This window comes from Rhinatrema bivittatum, chromosome 6, assembly GCF_901001135.1.
Source record: "Rhinatrema bivittatum chromosome 6, aRhiBiv1.1, whole genome shotgun sequence".
NCBI lineage: Eukaryota > Metazoa > Chordata > Amphibia > Gymnophiona > Rhinatrematidae > Rhinatrema > Rhinatrema bivittatum.
Genome location: NC_042620.1, coordinates 325,981,217 through 325,997,210, shown reverse-complemented (window position 1 = coordinate 325,997,210; position 15,994 = coordinate 325,981,217).

Here is a 15,994-nt window from a genome sequence, read left to right as displayed (position 1 = left end):
TTCACAAATTACCCCCCTCCCTCCCCCCCCCCCCCCCCCGAATACCCCCATCCTTTCACCACCTGCCCCCCTCTTACTATAACTAGGTCCCTTCTTCCTTCCACGTTTAACTGCTCTTAGTCTGAAGAAACTGTTGAAATGGGCATTTTATTATGATAAGACTAACAAGGAAAAGGGAAAAAAAAATGCATAGAAGGTAATCTGTGAGTCTGTGAGATATGGCTGTGGAAGATATTGTAGTAGTTTTAACACTATTGTTATTACCTTTTAAATCATTTACCCAATAAAATATGGAAAGACTCATTACTGGTTGTTGACACATTGAGCTGCACTGTTCAGTCATTGAAAGGAAAATGTGGGATTTGTGTGCATGAAATTGCAGGGTAGAGCAATGTGCTTTAGTGTTTGCACTGGATGCTTGTCCAACACCCACGCGCTCCATTTTATTAAACTGTGTGTATCTTGGCCAGTCACAGAACATTGATCACAAATTCAGAGCTGGCTCTAGCATTTTTTTTCTTTTGACTTCAATATGTAGGTTCTGGCTGCATCCTTACACGGTGTGGAAATCCCCCGCAGAGATTGTGAAGACCTGCATATTAAACTATGCAAGATGAGATAGGACTGCTTATTGTTTCAGGGTTGTCTGCTGCCTGAGAAATCCAAGCTAATTTGTCAAGAAATGAAGGCCTAGCTGCTAATGTATAATTTGTCTTCAGTGAGCAGGAAGTAAGTTTCAAAGGGGTCCGGCCATCTCTTATGGGAAAAGACCTTGATGAATCAGGCCTTAAGATAGTAACAGAAAATAGGCTATTTCTCCAGTCTTTCCCCAAAATCTCCTGTAACATGTCAAGGCACGCTGCCCCTCAAATATTCTGATACCTTCTCAGTAGTCAGAAACTGCAATATTACATTACTCTGTACTGTTGAATGAGGTAAGAGATGACCTGCAAAAGTTCCTAGCATTCAATTTAGAAAAATATAACAAATGTTTATTTTTAGTAAGAATCAACTCTGTTTTATCAAAAAATGAATAGCACTCAATTGTGAGGCCCCATTTGTGAATGCTGAAACAGCAGGAAAAGTCCAGTGCTTGCCTCCTTGGAGCTCTCTTATTGGTATTTTAATTGCTGAAATCGATGAGCTGTTTATTTGCTCTAATTGACAAGTGAATAAAATATTGAGTGAGAAGCACCAGATTCTCTGCATCACGTAGCTTGATGAGATAAACTGGAGCTGGATAAAGCAAGGTAAGAGTGGTCAAAAAGTGTCCATGCCTCCTGCTGTGCCATTAGTAAGTTATAGCAACTTGTTTCATGAAAATCCTATATTTGGCTCATCATTATGCATTTTTTTCCATACTTGAATACCATTGCATTGAAAAGCTAATAAAATAAGAGATGGGCTGCAAAATTACAGGTAAGGGTTACAAAAGGGACAAACGGGCATTTGGGGAGAAAAACTAAACTGCAGAGGAGATGGGGAGATAGCCATGCTGGAAGCATACTTTCTAGGTGATGACCGAGAGGAACTGATGCACATCAATGCAAAACTGGAAGGGGTGCTAGCTGAAATTGGCAGTCTAATAGCAAATTGGCAAGACCAAATGCTACTTACCCCAGTGTTTTTAAGGAACCCAGCTACTGGTAGTCTGTAACCTATCATTAAAATCTGCCATTATACCTAAGGCCTAGAGGGTATGTTTAAAAAGGGCTTCACAGGTAATTCTGGAAACTATTGACAGCCTGACAGTACCAGGCAAAATGTAGAAGCAAATGTCAATGACAGAATTCTTGCAATTCCAGTACAAACTTTAAAACAATTAGTTCAGACAGTCACCCCACCTTGACTCTGATTATTAATAAATCCCTTGCAGAAGGCACAATACCGGAACAATTAAAACATGCAATTATTAAACCGATTTTGAAAAAGAATAACCTGGATAATAAAAGTTTAAATAATTATAGACCGATATCAGTCTTACCATGTATTGCGAAATTAATAGAAAAAGTTATACTGAAGCAGCTGAATGAACATCTGGAGCATATTGATACGGTTCTGAGGGGATTCGATCCAGGACAAAGATTCTTACTAATGCTCGATTTGTCGGCTGCGTTTGATACGGTTAACCATAATATCATGATCCGCGTTGAAATCTTTGTCACAAGTCAATGATGTAATAATAAAACCTGACGATAAAGGCGGTGCCATCGTGTTACAAGATAAGAAAAATTATATGGCAATGTATCAACATTTAAATGACCAGAAATATTATTATATATTATCAGAAGATCCAACTGATGGTTTGAGTAAACAAATTACATCTTTGGTTGAAGTGACTTTGGGTTTAACTGATAAAGAGCATAATTTTCTTAAAGTTTCCAATCCTAGGATTCCTGTGATATATTCTCTTCCTAAAATTCACAAAAATATGACGAATCCGCCGTTAAGACCTATAGTATCTTTAAATGGTGCTGTTCTTGAAGCTCCTGCGATATTTTTAGATCGTATACTTCAACCACAAGTACAGGAGATGCCATCATACACTAGAGACACCATTCATTTTTTGCAACAGATTCAACAGATTAAATTGGATCCATTGGTTTCTTATTGGTTTACCACAATGGATGCGTCGTCATTATATACCAACATCCCTCATGATGAAGCATTGGATGTGATATACGATACTGTAGTTAGTCATCATACGATGCAGAGAATATCCATTCCATTTATTATGCAATTAGCAGAATTGATTCTTACTAAGAATTATTTTCTGTTTGAGTCAACTTTATATTTGCAAACCCATGGGATACCAATGTGTTCTCCATTGGCACCTACCACAGCCAATCTATACATGGCAAAATTTGAAAAAGAACTGATTTACACTTCAGATTGGTGGCAAGAAATTATAATATGGAGCAGTTATATTGACGACATTTTCTTTATTTGGAAGGGGTCTGAGGACCGATTGAAAATGTTTTGTGAATGGATCAATACATTAAATCAGAATCTTCAATTTACTTCTCAATGGTCAGATAACACCATGGATGTTTCAGTGACTCGCCACGAAGAGACATTAACCACTACTGTATTCAGGAAACCATCTGATCAGAATAATCTGCTTATGTTTCATAGCCACCATGCTTATTCTTTTAAGTGTGGGTTGCACACCAGCCAATTTTTTCGGATACGGAGAATCTGTTCCACGGTTTCAGAATATGAAATACAAGCAGTTAAATTAAGAGAGATTTTTATCACGTGGATATCCGCAGAAAATTGTTAAATGGGCTTATAAAAGGGCAAAATATTCTGACAGACAAGCATTGTTGTCCTACAGACCAAAAAAACAAGAACCTAATTTAGTTTGTTTTGAAACAAACCACAGTGTTCCAAGCGATTGCTAAGGCTATCAGAACTCATTGGCATATATTAAGCATTCATGTGTTTCAAGAACCCCCATTAATTGTTACCTCTAGGGGTAGCAATATCAGGGATTATTTAGTACATGCACAGTCACGCACACCACTGAACCAAGATATAGTTGGACATTTTAAATGTCATCAGTGCAGTCTCTGTGATACTTGTATAGAGGGGCATGAGTGGCAGGATCCAGTATCTGGTTACAAAATCAGGAGGAAAACACACACGACTTGCAATTCCAGTTATGTGATATATGCTTTATTGTGCAGTTGTCCTAAAGTATATATTGGAAGAACGACTTGAAACATGAAGATTAGATTAAATAAGCACAAATCTCAATTACAAACGCGGACTTTAACCGCCCCTATAGTTGTACATTGTGTTCAAAATGAGCATTCATTTGCACAAATAAAATGGACCATCATAGACCAAGTAATTACCTCTTCACGAGGTGGTGATCGCAAGCATTTGTTGGATTTAAGGGAAGCCTATTGGATTTTTACTTTGGGCACACAATCCCCGAGGGGATTAAATGAGGATTTGGAATGGAATACCTTGATTTAAGATGATGTTAAAGAATTGATATTCTTCCTTATACCTCTATGATATTCTGGAATCTGGGTGGTATTGGAGATGGCAAACTTTCTAGAGTGTATTTGTACAACCTACGTGATGACGCTGTTTAGCGCTTATGATTCGTTGAATTTGAAGTGGCGTTGCGTGAATAAAAGATCAATGCCGGCCTGGGCTTTTAAATTAAAATGGCGACCATTAACTTGGCGGTTTAAAGCGGGTGAAAACGCTGAACATTTTCAAAACCTCGGATTAAAAGTACTGTCCCCTGATGAAGAATCTATGATTCGAAACGAGGCCTTGTCGGGATATGGACATGGACTTTAAATCTTGAGAGTATACAGATAAGTTATAGGGAAGTTCCCTACAATAAGATCGTATATGTGAACAATTATGTGTCGGTGTTATTGAGAATTGTTTGGTGTTTCCTGAAGAAGTTCAAAAAAAGCCTAATTGTGGGTGGAAATAATTTCAAAGAAAAAGGTTTTAAGTCACTATTCATTAAATTTAATCACGCTTAAAAATAACAAAAAAATATTCACGGGTTGGAGGAGGTCGGTTTATGATTAAAAATTGCCATACATTGCTGGATGTGATGATATGAAATTGTATGAAACCTTCCTCTTCTCCCCCCCAAAAATGTGATAAGGGAACAGTCCACTTTTTGGTGGACTGTTTCCATTTTTGACAAATTCATTTTTGACAATTTTTTAAATTATTATAAATAAGAAAAAATGTTTGAATAAATAATTAACAATTCATAGGGGGACAGTGGTTTGTTCGTGATTAAAAATAATAAGGGTAACCTGGATGGTATGCTTAAAAGTTTATGAAACAACCACTTTCCTCTTAACAAATTTTTTATATAAAAATTTTTGTCTTAAAGAAAAATTAGTAAAAATTATTTTACTCAGATTTTGGGATTTTTAAGGGGCAAGTATACATAAAAAAAAAAAAAAGAAAAAATATGTGAAAAAATTGTGAATGTGGGTTGTTGAATGTCTTTGGTATATTTACCTACTTTAGTGGATCTTGGGGTTGGCCCAAAGAGGTAATGGTAATTCCAGTCCATGAAGTCCTGCTTGACCTCTTACACTGTACCTGGGAACACCCTGGCACAGTGCCACCAGTCAACAAAAAACCCGACACTACATACCTTGTGCAGTCAGTTCCGGGTTTTCAAAAGAGCCAGCTACCCCACCACTCAATAGTGGTAGAATCCGCCCAGAGCAAGGCTAAGAAATCCCGGCCTCATTCTTCTGCCCCTCCTGGCAAAGAGCAGAAGTCCTTGAACGCCTTCGGCCGAAGAGTTTTTTCCAGGGATCTCTGCTGATGGCACGTATAGCAGCCTATCAGCTATACATGACGCAATACACCAGGAATCTCTGGAAACAAGTCCAAGGCTTCACTGAAACCCTGCCTGAAGAATTTCAGGAAGGATTGTCTACCATCCTCCAGAAGGGACTCAATGCTGGCAAACACGAGGTAAGAGCAGCTCTGACATCTTTGGCACCGCCTCCAGAGTGTCAGCGGCAGGAATAAGCGCCAGACGTTGGGCATGGCTCAAATCCTCTGACTTACGCCAAGAAGTCCAAGACAGGTTAGCAGACCTTTCATGCACAGGGGACAACTTGTTTGGTGAAAAAATTCAGGAGCCAGTAGCACAACAAAGACCACCACAAAACCTTGTGCCAACTGTCCACTGACCCCTCGCACGTCTCGTCTACCACCAAAAGAACATTTAGATGAGAACCTAGAAGGCTAACCTATAAACCATGTAGGTATTACCATCCACTATCCTGGGCTAGACTGACCAGAGCTTCTCACAGAGGTGAGCCTTGTCAGCACAGGCCCCCAATAGCCCAACTAGCTCCTCAGACTGGTCCTGCTTCGGCGTTTTGACTTCCTTCTAGAGAGCAGCAGTCAACCTTCTCCCCCCCCCCACCACCATCTTTCCTGTGGGGGGGGGGGGGGGCTGCCTGTGCCACTTTGCCAACAAATAGCACACAATCACAAATGACCAATGGGTCCTTTCTATTAGTTAGCCCATGGTTACCATCTAAATTTCCTTACACTACCACTGGACTCCATCGCGTCCGGTGTGGAGTCTAACTGACCACTTCTCAAGGCAGAGGACTCAATCCTCCTGCAGTCCAATGCCGTGGAACCGGTTTCCCGACTGCAGCGAGGAAAAGGGTTCTACTCTCGATATTTTCTGATTCCAAAAAAGTCCGGTGGCATACGTCCTATACTGGACCTCCGCGCCCTAAACAAACATCTCTACAAGGAAAAGTTCAGGCTGGTTACCTTGGGCACCATGCTCCCTCACCAGCAAAAGGGAGATTGACTCTGCTCTATAGATCTTCAAGAGGCTTATTCCCATATAGCCATATCCCATCATCGAAGATGTCAGATTCATAGTAGGTCAAAGGCATTTCTAATACTGAGTGCTACCGTTCAGCCTGGTGTCGGCACCCCGAGTATTCACGAAATGTCTGGCAGTAGTAGCAACTTACCTAAGACAGCGCATCCGTATCTAGACTATTGGCTACTTAGAGGTCCATCCAAGGAGGTAGTCCTTCAATCCCTCCATCTTACCATACAACTGCTACAGTCCTTGGGGTTTCTCATAAACTATCCCAAATCACATCTGACTGTCACGCACCCTCTCGTTCATCGGAGCAGATCTAAACATTCATGCCAGAGCATTCCTCCCAAAAGACCGAGCACGCACACTATCAACCTTGGCCAAAGCAGTACAGACTCGCAAAACCACTACAGCTCGTCACCTGCTCACCTTGCTTAGGACACATGGAATCTACAGTTCACGTTACCCCAATGACTTGATTAGCCATGAGAGTAACACAATGGACTTTAAAGTCCCAGTGGTCCCAGTCACATCAACCTCTGTCACAGATTGTCCACTCACTAGCTTTGCCTCTCACTAGGTTGGTGGATACAAGAGTCCAATCTTCAAATATGACTACCCTTTCAAACTCCAGCCCCTCAGATTACATTGACCACAGATGCCTCCAACCTGGGTTGAGGAGCCCATGTCAATGAACTACAAACCCAGGGAACCTGGACCAGGGAAGAAGCAAACCACCATATACATTTTCTGGAGCTCCTGGCGATACAATATGCCCTATTCAAATTTCAGGATTGCTTATCCAACAAGGTAATCCTAATTCAAACAGACAGCCAGGTAGCGATGTGGTATCTCAACAAGCCAAGGGGGCACAGGTTCTTAATCTGCTATGCCATGAGGCGGCGCAGATCTGGGCCTGGGCTCTCCAATTCCATGCTGCTGAGAGCGACCTACCTGGCAGGTGTAGACAATGTGATGGCAGACTGTCGCAGCTGGACCTTTCATCCCTACAAATGGGCCCTGGATCCCATTGTAGTGAACAGAATTTTCCACCAGTGGGGTCGCCCGTACATAGACCTCTTTGCATCAATTCACAACCGCAAAGTAGACCAATTCTACTCGCTAACCACAGCCACGTGTCACCACCGATGGATGCCTTCGCTCACGCGTGGAAAACGGGTCTATATAAATACCCTCCTATTCCACTTATCAGCAAGACTCTCATGAAGTTATGACAAGACCGGGGCACAATGATCTTCATAGCCCGTACTGGCCGCGACAAGTTTGGTTTTCCATCCTACGTGACGTCAGACCAGAAACCAATTCGCCTGGGCACAGATCCAACTCTAATAACGCAGAACTTTTTGTCTCCTTTGATAAAACCAAACTGAGAGTCATGGTGGGCAAGCAGACCCTGTCCACCTGGCTGGTGGACTGTATTACCTTCTGCTACCAACAAACAGGCCTTCCGCCTCAGGGACGCATGAAAGCACATTCGGTCAGAGCCATGACAACGTCGGTGGCGCACCTCTGTTCCGTACCTATTTCTGACATCTGTAGAGCTGCAAAATGGAGTTCTCTCCATACATTTGCAGCTCATTATTGTCTCGACAAGGCTGGCAGACAAGATTCCGTCTTTGACCAGTCTGTACTACATAATTTGTATCCAGTTTAATAACCCAACTTCCTACTTACGACCCATTGTGAAGTTCAGGCTGCCTTCCTAACCAATAGCACCCCTGTTGTTGTGCCTGTTGCACATAATTGGGTGCTGCTTGGTTGCCTCTATTCAGGCATCCTGTAGCTCGCTATTCACCCATAGGTGAGGACTACCATCCTGCTTGTCCTGGGAGAAAGCAGAGTTGCTTACCTGTAATAGGTGTTCTCCCAGGTCAGCAGGATAGTCCTCAGGAAACCCGCCCACCACCCCGCAGAGTTGGATTCGCTTACGTTTTACTTTTATTTTTCGCTCGTACCTTTTGCTACAAACGAGACTGAAGGGGGACCCCTGCTGGATGCAGGATTAGTGGCATGCTGGGCATGCTCAGTGTGCCAAAGTTCTAGAAACTTTGAGAAAAGTGTTCCGTGATAAGGCTCTATCCGATGATGTCACCCATATGTGAGGACTAACATCCTGCTGTCCTGGGAGAACACCCGTTACAGGTAAGCAACTTTGCTTTCCTGTGGCTCCCAGTCCTAGAGGGCAGTTGGTAAGAGGGGGGCAGGGATTTCTCCCTTTTGAATTTTCAGCTTAATTGAAATTGGCCTATGGGGTAGTAAACTTTCCATCTTAGTTTTCCTTAGTAGAGCTGTTGTGATGGTTCTGGAGTAGGAATCGCACACATGCATGCTGTCTCCAGTCCAGGACCAAGGGTCTGGCACTGCTGCTCAGCCACTAGACCAGCCCCTATTTAATACTGAAAGAACTTTTACATCATTTTAAAATATATTTTAATTCAAATATTTCACAGTTTTGCACAAATACAGTAATGGTGTCACAGGGAAGAGCTAAGTGATAACAGCAGATGTCTAAACGGAAAATAAGCTCCACTCATGTAAATCTCTTGTCTAAAAGTTATTAGATGCACAGCTTTACCACGTTAACAGAGAGGGAGAGAAACACAGGAGCAATAAGCCCAAAGAGGAAGAGAAGACTGTGCTAAGGTCTCCATCATGTCTGGTAGGTTGCCAGAGCCTCTGCATCTCTATTCGTCACCTCTAAGCCACGGCTGGGTGCAAACACCTTAGATCTGAAACAGGGCTACAAAAATATAATCCAAAAGGACAAGAGGAATCTTTGTATTTTTGGCTTGAAATGAGCTGTTGACACTACTTAACACCATCATAAGTAATTTGTATTGTAGACGATGGGTTACAAGTGGTCAACCCCCCCCTGAGTTGCAAGAGCTCACAGGTTCTCTCCATTCCTCTTGGGAAGAGCCCAGGTGAAAGCAGGTCTGGTGGGAAAAGCTGGGGACCTCCCCTTGCATTTTTATTTACTTGATTTATATTCTGCTTTTCGTCACTCCAAAGCGGATTACATTCAGGTACTGTCAAGTATTTCTCTGTCCCCAGAGGGCTCACAATCTTCAGTTTGTTCCCTAGGCAGTGGCTCACGAGAAGCAGCAGTGGGATACAAATCCAGCTTTCTCTGCTTCACAGCCTGCTGCTCTAACCACTAGGGGGGTTTTTTGATAACCACGTAGTATCTGCCTTGAAGCAAGAGGGGTTTAACACATTGAAAAAACTCATACTGTAAAAATCGCGGGAGAGCGGGTGCTGCTTGTTGAGTGCCCAGGCAGCTCTTAGTTCGAGATTCTGTATTGAAATGAGGTGTCGGGTGAATAAGGAGTGGCTACGGACAATAGCACGTCCCTAGCCACTCCTTATTAGCAGTAGAACTGGCTATCAGCGGGTCCGACAACCGACGCTCTATTTTACCGGCATCTGTTTAAAATTTAGGTTCCTCTGACTTAATATCGCTAGGATATTAAATTGGAGGGTGTACAGAAAAGCAGTTTTTTGTGCTTTTCTGTACACTTTTCCCGGTTGTTTGAACATAACACTTGCCCTTTCTGAGAGTAAAATGTGTGGTTTGACCGCACATTTTACTTTCAGTATCCCAGGCGACTAATTCATAGGCTCATCAACATGCATTTGCATGTAGTTTTCAGGGGGTTGGCTGCGTGTTTTTCCACGCGCTATTACCCCTTACCGTATAAGCGGTAATACGACTGTGGAAAAAGCGTGTCCAAACGGGGGCTAAACGGTGCGCTCGGCCTGAAAGAATATGTGCATTTCTTGCTTTAAACGTGTAACTACTTTTGGCCCACAGGTGTTTGAAAATCGGATCTCCACCAGCTTGATCTTAACTAAGGCAGGGACACACCACATATACAGCAGGAAAGCACAGCAGTGTAGAAGGATGTAGAAATGGTTCCCTAACTTTAAATGAATCTTATGAGACACAGGATACAGGTGACAAAGCAAACAGGGTTTTTTTTCCTCAAATAATTACACAACTTCATTATCAAATACATAGAGCACACATCAAAATCCTGCATTAACTACAGCAATACATCTAAACAGAGGTACGTTACTGGAAAACCTGAAAAGTGCTCAGACACGGACAATACTACTGCCGCCTCCTCACCCTGTTTTCTCCAGCAGGCGGTTAAGTGATTTGGAGGGTACAGCTAATGAGGCTTCATTTTAGGGCAGCAAGGTGTGGTGTGCCCGATTTGTAGGGAGAAGGGCCATGGCTGGGTTTGTGAGTAACCTCCTCCTACATTGGGAAAGTCCAGGCTGCTCAGCCTCCCCACAGAAGCCAGGTCTCATCAGAATTAGAGGAAAACTACATCCTAGCCCACCTGACACTGAATATGCCCGCCTTGTACTTGTCAATGGCATGTTAGCTCTCCTGAAATGCTGGCTGCACGAATTCCTGCAAGCACAATACAGAAACATACCCTGCACGCTAGAGCTACTGTTCACCCCTCACTCGGATCAGGTGAGTACTACCTCAGGTCATTCCAATTTATTTATGTTCCCCCTTCTCAAAAAATACTGTTGCTATCAAAAATAATAAAAGCTCCAACTAATGATTTTGCTAACTTTTTCTGAAGACAAGGTAGAGCTCCTTGGGTACTTGGTAATCTGAATCAGATAACAAATATGCATTTATAGTCTAGTAAAACTGTACTCTCCATAAAGTCATTTAGCTGTAAGAGTGAAGTTTGCTTTCTAATGTTAAAATTACCCGGGGAGGGGGCTGGAAAGCCTCTGATACACAGAAGATGAGGGCAGGAACAGGGAAATGCTGAAGATGTTTTGTCCCTCATGTTTGTTCATGTCACAGATGGCAGGGGAGGGTCACATTATCATGAACAACACGCTTTGGGGCGGAGTTTAAGAGCCCTGCTCGCCTAAATCCGCCCAAAACCGGGCGGATTTAGGCGAGCAGGGCCCTGCGCACCGGTAGGCCTATTTTACATAGGCCTACCGGCGCGCGCAGAGCCCCGGGACTTGCGTAAGTCCCGGGTTCTCCGAGGGAGGCGTGTCGGGGGGGGGGGCGGTCCCGGTCGTCGCGGCGTTTTTTGGGGCGTGTTGGCAGCGTTTTGGGGCGGGTACGGGGGCGTGGCTATGGCCCGGGGCGTGGCCGCACCCTCCGTACCCGCCCCCAGGTCGCATCCCTGCGCGCAGGAGGCCTGCTGGCGCGCGGGGATTTACGCCTCCCTCTGGGAGGCGTAAATCCCCCAACAAAGGTAAGGGGGGGGTGTAGACAGGGCCGGGTGGGTGGGTTAGGTAGAGGAAGGGAGGGGAAGGTGAGGGGAGGGTGTTAGAGGATTCCCTCCGAGGCCGCTCCGATTTTGGAGCGGCCTCGGAGGGAATGGGGGTAGGCTGCGCGGCTCGGTGCGCGCCGGCTATACAAAATCGATAGCCTTGCGCGCGCCGATCCAGGTTTTTTAGTAGATACGCGCGGCTCCGCGCGTATCTACTAAAATCCAGTGTACTTTTGTTTGCGCCTGAGCGCAAACAAAAGTAGGCCTATTCGCGCTCCTTTTAAAATCCGCCCCTTTACCTTTTACGTTTCACTAAGCATGCAACCAAAGGTGAAGGTCAAAGCCTGTCCCATGGGTGTCCCTGAACTGGGGCAGGATGCCTGCAGGCAAAGTCACCTGTACTTGTGTTTGAACTCCATGCAAAACGGTTGGAGCTTGTAAAGGCTGTTTTAAGATAATGTGGATCCCTGGCTGGCCATGGGATGCTCCCATTTCCTACCAACCCTTCCCCCTAGAGCTAGGCCATGATTGAATCCTTCCACTCTTTGTGGTTGTCTTGCATTTCCAGGAGCCCAAGGCTGTAACATAATGGCAATGACTCCTGCCCACGAGGACCGGTTTTCAAATTAGCCCCTCACTAGGTTTCCTGTATATTATAGGAATCGCCCCTTCCCTCTCCTTGCATTTCCTCCTTAGCTTCTCCTTGGTGTCGTCCCCTCTGAGGCTGGGTAAGAAGCGAGCATGCAGGGAGGACTGCAGCAGAAATTCCTGTGTCGGGAAATGTTGAAGATTGGTGTTCTGAGCACGTGCCGGTGGAGGGTGCCGACCAGATTGCTGGCTTGTTGATCGGGCCTTCCTCGTAGAGTGTCAGTACTGGCCAGTCATTCTGTCCTTTATTAAGGAGCCGGCAGCCCCTGATGACTAGAGGCAGTGGTACTCAGACCTGAAATTGGAGACCTAATCCAGGGCTTCAGGTGGTAGGTTCGGAGGTTGGGCCAGTGGGTGGCCTTAGGACTCTCTGATTTGATTCTCTTACCACCCCCCCCCCCCCCCCCCCCAGGCAGCTAGATACACAGAATTTAGGGATTCCTCCACCTTGGGCTGAGTGCGCCTCCCTCCCCTTTCTCTTAGTTTCACATGTTGATGTCCACCTTGGGCTGAGTACGCCTCCCCTGTTCCATCCTTAGGTTTCACATGTTGATGTTAGGGGTCTAGCTGCTAAGGGTTCTTTATTCCTTCCCTATGGTCTTCTCCTGATGCAGCTACTATTGGCAGGCTGGAATGGTGTTTGGGTAGGTTCCCTTAGCTGCAGGTCAGTGATCTACTTGGATTTTTTTGCCACTCCGAGTTCAAGGGAGCCTCATGTTCCTTCTCTGGGTGGCTTGACCTCCCAGCAATATCTGCTTCCATCAGGATGCGGTCTTGAGGCTTCCCTGGAGGGTCTAATCCAGTTTGGGGGGCCAACTCAGTGCCGTGGCTTCAGGGCTGGGCTTCTATATCTAGTCTATGTATGGTCCTTCTTTCGGTGGCTAAAGGTTGGAATAATGTCACTCCTCCCACTTTTGGTGGCGCAAGTATTTCTTCTTCCCAGGTTTTGACACCTGCCGCAAGGTAAGTGGCTGCTGATGCTTCGGAACAGCCAGGAACATCGAGTCAGAAGGAATGGAGGAATTCCCCAAGGGACAGAGATTGGACACAGTCCACTTTGGCAACAAGCAACATGGGTGTGGTGGCAACTCAGTCGCGAAAAGTGCAAAGATAGATGTGACTACCAGCATGGGGGCTTTGGAAAATTCTAGTCAGGGTGCCCCCTTGGGGATGCAATAGTCACTGATGCTGGGTCAGGAGACTCTAAAAAAGGAACTGACTCTAGGCTAAAGCGTAAACATAGGTGAAGAACTCCTTGCAGGTATTCTGATTCCTCTTCCTTGTTAACCTCTAGCTCTTCCTCCAATCCATACTTCTTTGGGTGTGGATCGCCCTCTCTCTAGCTCCGAGATAGGTCCTCCTGCATTAGGTACTTCTTTCGGAATTGTGGGAAGGGGTCTCAAAATCTGTGGTAAAAACAGTAGGAAACACCAGTATATTGAGAGATTCTGTTTATTGGAAGGGTATACGGGAAAAGTAGGAGAGGGAAGAAGTAGACTAAGAGACTAGATGTGTGGACAAGATATGAAGATTCCAAGGAACATATTAAATTGGGTTCATTGTTTCTTGAGATTAGCAAGTGTGGTTGGCCATTATGACCCATCTCAGTATGGTTCTTTGTTAGCATATGCAGACACAATAGTTGCTGATCTGTGGCCTCAACCATCCAGCTACCAAATGTGTTAAAAAGCCAGAATCCAGTGGTCCTGCCCTAGCTACATAATGTTCTTGATAGGGCCTCCTCCTCTGTCAGAGTGGATGTTATGCGTCTTTGGTTGGTGCACAAGCTGGATATGGAGGCATCTGCTATTTTGTTGGATGGTTTCATCAGTAGCTTCCACATCCTATACTTTGGTATGGGTGTTAAGTTGTGGGGGTAATTCTAGGTTGGTCACCATGCACAGGGATGGAGTAGCCAAAAAGAATGTGGAAGAATTGTCATTGGGTAGGACTGATGGACCATTTTTGGATCCACCTTAATAGATGATTTTTCTCTCCTCTGACTGTGGTTCCCAGGAAGGAGCAGGGAAAGTTTTGTTTAATCAACAAAACTTGTCTCATCCAGAAGGGGGCTCAGTGAATGACTGTTCCCTGTGATTTGTGCATGGTGCACTAGTCCTCTTTTTTTTTTTTTTTTTATTATTAACAGTTTTTTATTGCTGTTATAGATAAGTGATAACAGGAAAAACATGTACAAGCAGAACAGCATATTTTCTAGTAAGCATCACTAAATAACACACTATAATATAAGAAAACTCCAAAGTGTTCCAAGTTATTCCCCCCCCCCCCCTCCCCGCATGCTATGTGTTGGCAATAGAACTCAGAGCAGTCAATAAGTCATCTCTCCATACAGCACATTCACCGTCAGCATGGTAGTAAACGATTCGATTAAACCTAAAACTGAAAAGTCAGCCTATGATTAGGTCGTGAAAGTCAAAGGTCTCCAATATATGTAAGGACCCCAAACTTGGTTGAATTTGGCAAGGCGGTGGTGCTTCAAAGCCGTGAGACGATAAAGAGTACAGGCCCTATCCAGGCGTTGTAAAAGTTCCTCCGATGTGGGGGGATGAGTACGTTTCCAATGGTAAGCAATCTCCATTTTAGTAGCCGTGCAAACCTGTTGCATGAAGGTTTGAGCCGGAACCGGGAGAGTCATCCGTAAAAAATAGGAGCGCTTGTGCCACGGTCAGGGCACAAGGAGCTTTGAAGAGTTCAGACAGTAACCGGGATACATAAGACCAAAGAGGCTGAATGAATTCACAGTCCCACCACATGTGTATATATGTTCCAATTTGACGACAATTGCGCCAGCAGTGGGGATCCACTCTGGGGTAGCAGCGGTGTAGTCTAGTTAGAGTCAAATGCCATCGGTAAAGAGTCTTATAGTTGGCTTCAATAATCCTGGTGGATATATTACCGCGGGCAACCGCGGAGAAGAGAGATGTCCAGGCCTCTTCGGATATTGAGATCTTAAGATCCGCTTCCCATGCAACCATGTGAGCATGTCAGCCAAACGGATGAGAGGTCAGCAGCTGGTATAGTTTAGATATAAGACCCCCTATTAACTTAGGAGAATCACAGTATCCTTCAAACAGAGATCGGGTGGGGGCCAACAACCCCCTGTGCTGAATGTGTAGCAGGAAATGTCGTAGCTGCATATAGGATAAAAATTCCACAGAAGACAGCCGATAGGACTCTTGTAGGGTTAAGAAAGAAATAGGTCTGTCCTGTCGGAGAACATGCTGGATACAATGAATGCCCCTGGATTTCCACTGAGCATAAGCTGTATGAGGAAGGCCTGCTGGGAACAGGTTATTGTGAAATAGTGGGGTAAGAGAATGGTAATCATAGTGTTCCACAAGTTTGTGCTTCCACTGTTTCCACACATTATATGTGTGCCTTATGCAAGGTGTCAGCTGCAGATTTGCGCGCCACGTTTTAGCAGGTTGCCAGAGGAGGGAGGCCAAAGGTACCGGCGCAATCCACTCTTGTTCGAGTGTGACCCACGGTTTCACAGAAGCCGAACAATGCCAGTCAATTATGGGCCGAAGTTGTGCCGCCGCGTAGTATCTGGACAAATTTGGCAGTCCCAAACCACCAGTAGACTTAGACTGATAAAGAATTTTTTGTGCCACCCGCGGTGGTCGGTGTCGCCAGAGAAATCGGAGCAGTTTTCTTTGCCATTGCAGCAAGATAGAGCGTC